This window comes from Triticum aestivum, chromosome 3B, assembly GCF_018294505.1.
Source record: "Triticum aestivum cultivar Chinese Spring chromosome 3B, IWGSC CS RefSeq v2.1, whole genome shotgun sequence".
Lineage (NCBI taxonomy): Eukaryota > Viridiplantae > Streptophyta > Magnoliopsida > Poales > Poaceae > Triticum > Triticum aestivum.
Window position 1 is genome coordinate 13,169,008 of NC_057801.1, and position 11,074 is coordinate 13,180,081.

An 11,074-nucleotide genomic window follows, 5' to 3' on the forward strand; every position below is an offset into this window, starting at 1 on the left:
GGGGCGCTGCAGGGGAGCAGCTGCCGCCGCACCACCCACCGGCCTGCACCGCCTCCATGCCACCTGTCACGCCGCCGCCACGCCACCGTCGCTGGCCCACGCCGGAGCGCCGCTGCACCGTCGTGCCCGGCAACGAGCACCGCGTCCCAGCCCGAGAGATCCGGCCCGCGTCGTCCCCCCGCGCGAGGAGACAAGAGGACCTCGCCGCCGCCGGCGACGACCGGGCTTCGCCCGCTCGCGCCCCCTGGCGGCGGCGAGGGAGGGGGAGAGGAGGAGGGGAGGGTGGGCGGCGGCGCTAGGTTTAGCCTCCCGGACGCTCGCGGGAGCGTCGCGGGAGGAGAGCAGATCTGTTTCCTTCTTTCTGAGGATTCCTGGGTTTAGCTTGTACACACCGTATGTCCCCCATTACCTTACCTGGAGAGATCGGACACGGAGACGGTCCTTGATTCCACCTACCATACTGCACCATCGCCATGATCATCTCTCCATTTCTTACACTTGGGAAACAAACCTGGCGACATGTTGAAATCGACCAGAGACCACTCTGTCTGAAACGAAACTCAAAGTGAAAATTAATACTATCATATAGCATTGTTTGAAATCACACGTGTTTTAGTTGAGATCAACAAACATAGGTGACAGGGACACGTTCCTTGTTTCCTCAAGATCCAGAGCAACGGGAAACCATGCATGGGTGGGTGTTTTTTTTTAAGAAAGGCCTTCATGGCTAGCTTTATTGATAATTAACAACAATTATATCAAGGTTGGCAAATAAGCAGCTAAGGGGATCATCGTCCTAAGTACACGAAGATTTATTAAGAAAACCAAACTTAGCTAGCTCATGTGCCACAGTGTTTGCCTCACATCGACAATGCATGAAATTGACCTTCCCACTGACATCACCCAGTCCACAATTTTTTGCGTAGATCGCTGCGGCAGAGGCAGTTCACACCAGCGCAGGTGCATTTGTTATGAACAAGACCATAAATCATAGGACATGATACATACAGGTCAACAGGAAGAGATCACACACACCTAAACAACTAGTACTCCCTCTAGATACATCCATTTTTTTCACGAATACACGAAACTTGTATATCTTTTCACTGATAGAAAAAGAGTTACATCATGAGATTACAAAGATAAATTCATTTAAGCGACAAGTAATATTCATTTGCATGCATGGTTAGCCTGAAGCATGCAGCGAGATTGTGAGCTAGACGGCTAGACAGTTCACTTAATTAGTCTCCGGGGTTCACCAGTTAAACCCGACTCTAGCCAAAGTACATATACCAAGCTGACTTGTGCAACAAACAGTTGAAAATATTAATGGGCCTCCTTTTGGGCCATCTCCATTGACCAAATCTGTAGATAAAAGATTATGGTTTTGACCCCTCAAAAAAGAAAATGATTATGGTTTTGTCACATTCCAGACCAAACCCAAACTCTCTGAGTGGTGTAGGGAGAGTTGGTGATGGAGTTGACAAGTCGGGCACCTTTTCCCTTGCTGCCTTGGTTAATTAACACTGTTTTCTTCTGCCAAAATAGCTACTCCCTCCGTTCCATATTAGTTGTCGCTGAAACGGATGTATGTAGACATATTTCAGTGCTAGATACATCCGTTTGAGCGACAAGTAATATGGAACGGAGGGAGTAGTACGGAGTATAGGCCAGGCGTGGAAGTACGGGTTGACGTGTTGTCAATTCTGACCATGTGAAAAACTTCATTGGCCATCGGATTAGCTTTTGAACGAGCGAGCCCAGGCAGAGAGAAAGGTAGCTGATCTTTGATCATGACATGGGGCCAGGAACTAATTTGATTGGTCGTAATCTTGAGTATCCTGATGAAAAGTGGAGTGGTGCCTTGTAAGTGAAATGAGCGACCACACTGGTGTGGTTCAACCAACCCCAGCAGTTACAGCACGGACACAATTGCTAATGACCCGAGGTCTTACCATGTAGTAGTACAACTGCTTTGAAGCTGAGCCTTGTTTATTACACCGTAACAATGGAGTGGTGCCTCTGTTTAACCATGGATGTTTTTAGACCGACTTGATAATTCTCAGATAGATATGTACCTTCTACTTTCGTTTTGAATGGGTTATATGTCCCTCGGAGTACCCCCTTTTGACGATCTGACCATCATGAACGAGTTTCCGCACGCTGGCTAATTTATTTGATTTTTGCTTTGTCCATCCCCTAGAAAAATTTACAGATTTTGACCCAGATTAAAGGTGGAGATTAGTAGTTACCCCTTCAATTAAAATATTAGATTGTTTGGATCTCTGGCTTGATCCATTGGAGAATAGGGATCAGAAATGCAAAAACAAAGAATAAGGATCAGAATTAGTTGACCGTGAATTTACAAGAATACCTTTTTAAGTAACTTTTAGAATAGGGATCTAGTTTTAGTATAAAATGGCTAAAAGTTCTGGACCCAAAATATGATCGTCATTGTATGCATGTGCCTTCACAAATGCATTTGTGATAGCAAGTTATGTCACGAGCATTTTGATAAGTTAGACAATGATGAGTATGTGCAACCTTCATTACCATTTACAGGTGCTAACGTGAGATGATAGCAAGTTATCTCTATCACTAGCAGATGATGGCGTCATGGCTGCTACACGTGAGGCTATTGCCGTCAATCTTACACCTTAAGATTAGTCCTTTTATTTGCATTTCCCCTTTCGTTACAAAGGTAACTTTAGAACCTTCTTAAATTTGTAATGTTAGGATTTTATGATATTCGTAGGTCGATTCTGTGTCCATATTCGATGTGAAAGGTTCGAACAAAAAGGTGTTAGGGGCGACGGCCCAGGGCCCAGGCCTGGGTGGGGGCCCATGATGTAGTATACACAAATAGTATATAGCCCAGCAAAAAAATAGTAGGTAATAAAAAATATTCCGAGAGAAACGAAACAAGATCAGTTCGTCACGCCAGACGATGGCAGCTCGTTTCGCTAATTCGCTCGTGCCTTCGTCGCTCGTCGGTTCGTCTTCGTCGTTCATCCTCTCGTCGATCGTCAACCTATCGCTCGGCAGAACGCCGCCCGTTGTCGTTGCTGGGCGTGCCGCGCGGTAGTTTTGCAGCCCGGCCATCCCCCATCCGGCACGACGGCAATACTTTATACGTATGTGAGCTGTGAGCGCACCATAATACCATGTTCCTGATCCATCCCCCAATTCCAATTTCAGTAGTTTCTTTTATTTTTTAGTACGTATTCAACTACTTAATTATTCATCCCTGATCCATCCTCTAATTTCAGTGTACACGAAGTTTCAAAATTTTAATGTATACTTTTCCAATTCAATTTTTCACAGTACCTATTCAAACATCCTGTTTTTTTTCCAATGAAGTATTGTTGTTTCTCCGCAAAAAAGAAGTATTATTGATGTCGATGGAGCCAGTCAAATTTGGTATTTATTTGAAAAAAATTTCATGCTAGTTTTATTTTGTTATGTTTTTAGCATTTTTGTCGTAATATGACATTGTCCAACAATTATTAGAGTCAACTTTCAAACTAAAATGTGTGGTGGTCATAGGACATTCGCATAGGGCCTCCCGAAACACAATGAGGGGTGGGTATGCAGAGTGGGGAGGGTCGATGGTGGCAGCCGGCAGGGATGGTGGCCACGGTGTGAGTCGCCGTGGTGGAGAAAGCGACACGGTGATGGGTGTATTCTTTCGCGATCATGGCTCCTTTCTATTCGTGTGGGATGATTTTTCTCCATCAAACTAGTACGTACTTCCTCTGTGTCATAATATAAGAACGTTTTTTAGACTATATTAGTGTCAAAAACGTTCTTATATTATGGGACGGAGGGAGTAGTAGTTGTTTTCCACCGGATCATACTAATTCGTTAGTAGGCCTTGGTTTCCACCCGGCCACACGAAAAATAATACAGGTAGCACACGCCTGACCCATCAGTGTTTAAGACCCATTATAGCTTGAAAAGGCAAAATTTGATTTTCCTTTAAAAGGAAAGCTCACACGAACCATTCTGCAGCTGCCCCTCTCTTTCACTCTCTCGTCACTAATGAAGAATTGATAGGTGGACCAACTAGGATGCAAAACCACGGGAGCGGTGGCTCGCTGGTACTCCCTCCATCTAGGTGTGTAAGTCATATTACGAAAACCAAATAATCCTAAAATACTTAGGCGTGGTGCATTAACTTCTACCTCGTTTCTTGTTTCTTGACATATCAACCAATAAGAGATGAGGGTGTGCATGCTTTTAATGGCTTGAGACTATCAAACATGACATGCAGTGGTTAGTTCATTGCATGCAATACTATTAATTAGCAAATAAACATTAATGTCTTTCGTTTTCCCCTCTTCCTTGGTCACGATTGAAAGATCGAGGTGTCGCCTAGAGGGGGGGGGGGGTGAATAGGCGCTTTAAAATAATTACGGTTTAGGCTTGAACAAATGCGGAATAAACCTAGCGGTTAATTTGTCAAGCACAAAACCTACAACAACTAGGCTCACCTATGTGCACCAACAACTTATGCTAAGCAAGATAAGCAACTATGTGATAGCAAGATATATGACAAAGAACAATATGGCTATCACAAAGTAAAGTGCATAAGTAAAGGGGCTCGGGTAAGAGATAATCGAGGCACGCGGAGACGACGATGTATCCCGAAGTTCACACCCTTGCGGATGCTAATCTCCGTTTGGAGCGGTGTGGAGGCACAATGCTCCCCAAGAAGCCACTAGGGCCACCGTAATCTCCTCACGCCCTCGCACAATGCAAGATGTCGTGATTCCACTAAGGGACCCTTGAGGGCGGTCACCGAACCCGTACAAATGGCGACCCTTGGGGGCCGAACCCGTACACTTTGGCAACCCTTGGGGGCGATCACCGGTACCCGTCAAATTGCTCAGGGCGATCTCCACAACCTAATTGGAGACCCCGACGCTTGCCCGGAGCTTTACACCATAATGATTGAGCTCCGAACACCATCAACCGTCTAGGGCACCAAGGCACCCAAGAGGAACAAGCTCTAGGGTGCCCAAACACCCAAGAGTAATAAGCTTCTCAAACTTCACTTCCACGTATCACCGTGGAGAACTCAAACCGATGCACCAAATGCAATGGCAAGGGCACACGAAGTACCCAAGTCCTTCTCTCCCAAATCCCACCAAAGCAACTAATGCTAGGGAGGAAAATGAGAGGAAGAACGAAAGAAGAACACGAAGAACTCCAAGATCTAGATCCAAGGGGTTCCCCTCACTTAGAGGAGAAAGTGATTGGTGGAAACGTGGATCTAGATCTCCTCTCTCTTTTCCCTCAATAACTAGCAAGAATCCATGAAGGGATTGAGAGTTAGCAAGCTCGAAGAAGGTCAACAATGGGGGAAGAACACAAGCTCAAAGGATTAGGTTCATTGGGGAAGAAGACCCCCTTTTATAGGACCTCCCGAATCCAACCGTTATGTGCTCAGGTCGTGCACAAGCGGTACTACCGCTTGGAGGAGCGGTACTATCGCTTAACACGGCCAAAACAGCCCAAACGAGAGAGAAAACACGAGATTTTGGTCCGGGCGGTACTACCGCTTAGGAGCCACGGTAGTACTACTCTGGAGCGGTACTACCGCTCAGGAGCAGCGGTAGTACCGCTCTGAAGCGGTAGTAAAAAATTACATCCTCTCTAGTCGCGGTAGTACCGCTGCAGCCTTTACCAAAACAGCCACAACTTTTGCAAACGGACTCCGAATTCAACGAAACCAAGTTTGTTGGAAAGCTAACGACATGGGCTAACACAATATTGATAGAAATATCAAGAATAAGCAAATGAGAAAAGTCCCATAAGAAAATGGTGAGAACCCTTCATCGGATAATACCGGTAAAACCCCCAACACCGAAAACATCATAGAAGACGCATGCGAACTCCGTTTTCGATGAACTCAAACTTGTCATCAAGATGATCATAAGCTCTAAGACTCACAAAAATAACCAAACAAGAGCCAAGAAACATGATGCAAGGATGCAATGGTTTGAGCTCTCTACTAACGATACGATCAAGCTACCAACTTGAGAGCCCCCTTGATAGTACGGCAAACGATCCTATAACCCGGTCTCCCAACTACCACCACAAGACCAGTAAAATAGAAAAACTATCAAGGGAAAACCTTTGCCTTGCACATGGTCCACTTGAGCTAGATGAAGACAATCTTGACTTCCTCAAGTTGGACCACCTTTCTTGATTGCGTTGGCTCGATAAAGACTAGATGATTGCTCCCCCATAGTTCACTATGGATGAGCCACTCTTCGGCACATCTTCACAAGTCCATTGACACCACAATGGATGGCAAGATTCAAGCACTTGATCTCTTCGTGATGCTCCACTTGAACTTGCACACGGCAATCTTGATGACGATCACCACTTGATGTCATCCTTTCCATGGCTTGTATGATATCTTCCTCTTGACGCAAGCCCATGGATACGTACCTAACCCCACATACAACTCTCACATAGACCATGGGTTAGTATATGAAGTGTAATGGACAATGCTTACCATACCATGGGATCACTTGATCCCTCTCGGTACATCTTCTACGCTTTGTGAGTTAATCAACTTGATTCACTCTTGACTTAGTCTTGATCAACCTTGAATCTTTGCAACTCTCTTTATTTGGATGATGTCTTGAAGGTAAACATAAATGATCACACAACCTTCTTCTTCAAGACATGCTTGCAATAAGCTCAACACTCGCATGACCAATCTTTGGATAATTCCTTAATAGCACCTTGGTCAACTGAAAAACTCCTTGAAACCAACACATGGACTTCAAGAAAAACCTATAGACAAATTCTTCAAATACAACTCAAGACAACCATTAGTCCATAGAGATTGTCATCAATTACCAAAACCAAACATGGGGGCACCGCATGTTCTTTCAATCTCCCCCATTTTGGTAATTGATGACAATCACTTTCAAGAGAGTTTATATAAGGAATTATGCATCACCATGCAATGCAACAACTAATAGTGCATGCGAATGAGATGCAAATGCTAAGGAACAAAAACAAAGCAAGAAGAGATAACTCTCTAAACTTCTTCACAAAACTCTCTGAAACTTCTCTCCCATTGGCATCGATTGCCAAAATGGGAGAAAATCTAAGAAGGCCAATATAAATTATGGTCCTCCATAAATTGTGTATTTCTCAACAAGAGAGTGGAATGCAATACACATACCCAACTGCCAATACTTGGAGAAAGACAAACTATATTGATGCCCAAAGATTGCAACAAAAAGATATGCCACAAAGACATAACAAAGAGAGACACAAGCAATCAGAAGATACCAATTGAAGCAAGCAATCAATGGATATCAATTGAACCAACTAGACCAATGATCCTACATGCCACAAGAATAAAGATATTATGAAAAGCGCAGAGGAGTGTTCTAAAGAAACTAGAGAAGCTCCCCATGATTTGTGCACACATAAGAATTTTTGTATTTGAATACAAAGTGCACAAAATAGGATCATAGCTCCCCCAAAATCAATAGAAACTCACATCCAGTGCAAGTGAGCATATAGGAAACAAAGCCTAGCGCTTGCAACAAGCACATGGTTGAGCAACATGTAAAAGAGGCAACTTAAGAATAGGCTCAACCAAAATGATGTGTGTGAGTCATGGCGAAGCACTTGAGAAGACTAAGATTAGGATGAGCATTAAGCATCAACATAGTCTTGAAAGAATGAGGCACATGGTGCAAGGCCTATCATTCCCACACACAACTGGCAAATGGGTTCACAAGCTTACTAATAAGCAAAAGAGAACCTATGCTTGTGACAACCCGTGGTGAAGATAGACGAGGGGAGGCTCATCAAGACGAGGGATACCAATTAAGATGGCAAAAACCTCGTAAAGATAAGCAAGAGGAAAATAATCTTCACCACACAAGAGTGCAACAAGATGCAACGATAGAGGACACACACTCAAGGCAAAAGCTTTCATGGAGCCACCAAAGAAATAACATAAGAAAGACAAGGTGGACGTGAAAGAAAAGATATCAACTAGAGATGTAATTTCTCTCAAGTGTATAAGGTTCTATGTAGACGAAATCATGATGATATATATATATCTACAAAGAAGGATGTACACCCGAAATAGTTACAACACGAAGGAACAAGATATCCACAAGGAAGTCATAAATATACCAATAAGATATTTGCTTGAAAGCATAACACTTGGCTAGATATGGTCTTATTGTATATAAATGAAGTCCAAACACACATCCATCAAAGGCATCACAACTAGCAACAAGAGATCATCGTTGGGATGCTTTGAGAAAGGAAACAAGTATCACAAGATATGAAATGAATATCATGCCAAGATGCAACCTACACAAGGTTGAATGCAAGAGGAGAAAGCATGAATAGATACTTGTTACCGAGATATCATTGGAAGGATGTAGTAGATACCAATTGAAGGTAGATAGTAGTTCATTGATCATCCTTGCTTGACTCCAATATGCACATGGTGACAACACCTTCCTTGTGAGTGAGACGAGCATCCAATGCATCTCCAAATGTCCCTAGAAGAACAACACAAACTAAACGGTACCCAAACTCATCGGGACCAAATAGTTAGAAACACCAATACATAGGACAATGCATATAGATATGAAAATGAATTTCATGCACATCTCATCCAAATTGAGACTAGGTGGAGTTTCCCCTATATATTGAGTCAACAAAAGAAAGCATGCCAAATAGAATACATGAAGTAAATATGCATGCTCAAAACTTTCAAGAACCGATACCAAAAGACAAAGAAATGCCAAGTGAAAAGGATACCTAATGGAGAAATCATCACTTGGAACATATCATTAAAGATACATCAAGGAATGAGATATCCATTGATACACACTAAATTAAAGATGTCAAACTCCCAAAGACAGGATGGTTCCAAACAAACCAAGCTCCCAACAAAGTTTCATGATGGCACAAGGTACCAAAAGAAAACGGCTTGCCTTCCACCAACACACACTTGATAAGGATCACAAGAAGAGTGTTCTAAAGAAAATAGGATAGCTCCCCCACGAGTTGTGCATTATAAAGAATTCCTTTTGGATACAAAATGCACAAGGTGGGATCTCCACTTTCACTATATCTAGAAAACACTAGACAAGAACAAGAAATTAACAAGATCCACAAGTGGTATGGAAGACAATGGGAGTTGACACAAACCTTGGCAAGAGAAAAGGCAAATAAAAACAAAAGCCAATGTAAAGATGATCAATTAAATTCTACCACACATAAGTGATTACCAATTGTCAAAAGACAAGAAGTATTTGGAAATAATTCCCGGTGGTAGATAGCAAGGATATCCGACATCATCTTCACTCCAAACAAAAAGCAAATTGCAACTTGTAGAGCTAACATGCCACCTAGGAACAAGATAATTTACAATATCAATTATAGGTGACAATATCTCAAATGTACACATTTTCTAGGCTTGTAATATGCACATAGCATATTACTCCCCCATAATGTGATACCAATGAAGAAAACTTAACAAGAGGCAATAAGAGGATCCAACACGAGATAATCAATGGAATTTTTAGAATTTGAATTTCTCATGAGAGATATACCACCTAGCGACTAGATAATCTTGAAATATCAATACTAGATGGTATTACTCATGTGCACACATTTATAGGATTGTGAGGTGCACAAAGCACACCACTCCCCCATAATGGATATTCCATTAATCTCTCACAAGAGCCAACTAAGAAATAAACAAGATGCACTAAGGCTCAACGAACGACACACAAGTACATGATGTGCAAACCAACATACACAAAGGCAATTTGGAGACACATCATATACAAACACATGCAAGGAACAAAACCAAAACATGCAAAGGGGCAAGTAACTTTCAATGTAAACAATTTAAGTACAAGTTACCGCAAGGAGGCACATTGGATATAAGATAGAAACTTGACAACCCAATTGACTTGGCTTGAGACAACAAGAAAGATGAAGTCCCCTTAATTCTTCATAATGTAGCCAAGTCTCCAATGACCTCCAACAACACCTATTGATCAAGTTTGGGCTTGTTGGTCCCCAACCAAGTTGGGTCCTAAGAGGTTAGTCACAATAGGTTTGGCTACCCAAATGGTTCTTTGCTTGACACCACTTTGAGTACCAACAAACTTGGCAAACACATTGCCAACCTTATCCTTACCAAGAGAATAGATATCATCAATAATAATTGGGTTGGATAAGTTACCACTAGTGCATGAAGAAGCGACGTGACCTTTCTCACGGCATAAGTAGCAACGTCTACTCTTCACTTTCTTCTCACTTGATTTCTCAATTTGAGAAGCATTAACTTGAGTCTTCTTGGGAAGAGGCCTTTCTTCAACTTGATGTTGAGCATGAGATTGAACTTGTGCCCTCTTCCCTTGTTGCTTGACACTAATGGCCTTCTTCTTCAATGGGCAAGATCTAACATGATGCCCTTCGACTTTGCACTTGAAGCAAACAATCTTGGCCGAATTCTTGACTTGTTCTTGGCCCTTCTTCTTGTTCAACTTGGACTTCTTCTTCTTGTTGGAGTTGAATCCAAGTCCACCTTTGTCATTGGGGGATTTTTGCACACTCAAGATATTGTTGAGTGTGGCCTTCCCTTCATGACACTTTTCCAAGTCTTTCTTCAAAGAAGTGACTTGGGCCTTGAGCTCTTTGATTTCCTCTACATGGTTAGTCTCAACACAAGTACTAGAGGAAGTATAAGCTTCATCGTTAGAGCAACAAGGCAAGGAAAGCAATTCATCACAAGATGTACCAACATTGTGAGTAGATGAATTACAAGGACTAGCACATGGCAATATACTATTTTGACTAGAAGTAGTGCTAGTATCCACATGAGGCTCACTAGATGTTACCTTAGCAATCATGGCCTCATGAGCTATCTTTAGCACACTATGGGATACTAGAAGATCATCATGAGAGCTTGAGAGCTTTTCATGACTTTCTTCCAATTTCCCATAATTGCAAGATAGCACCTCAAGTTGAGCCCGTAGCTCAACATTCTCCTTCAAAATGG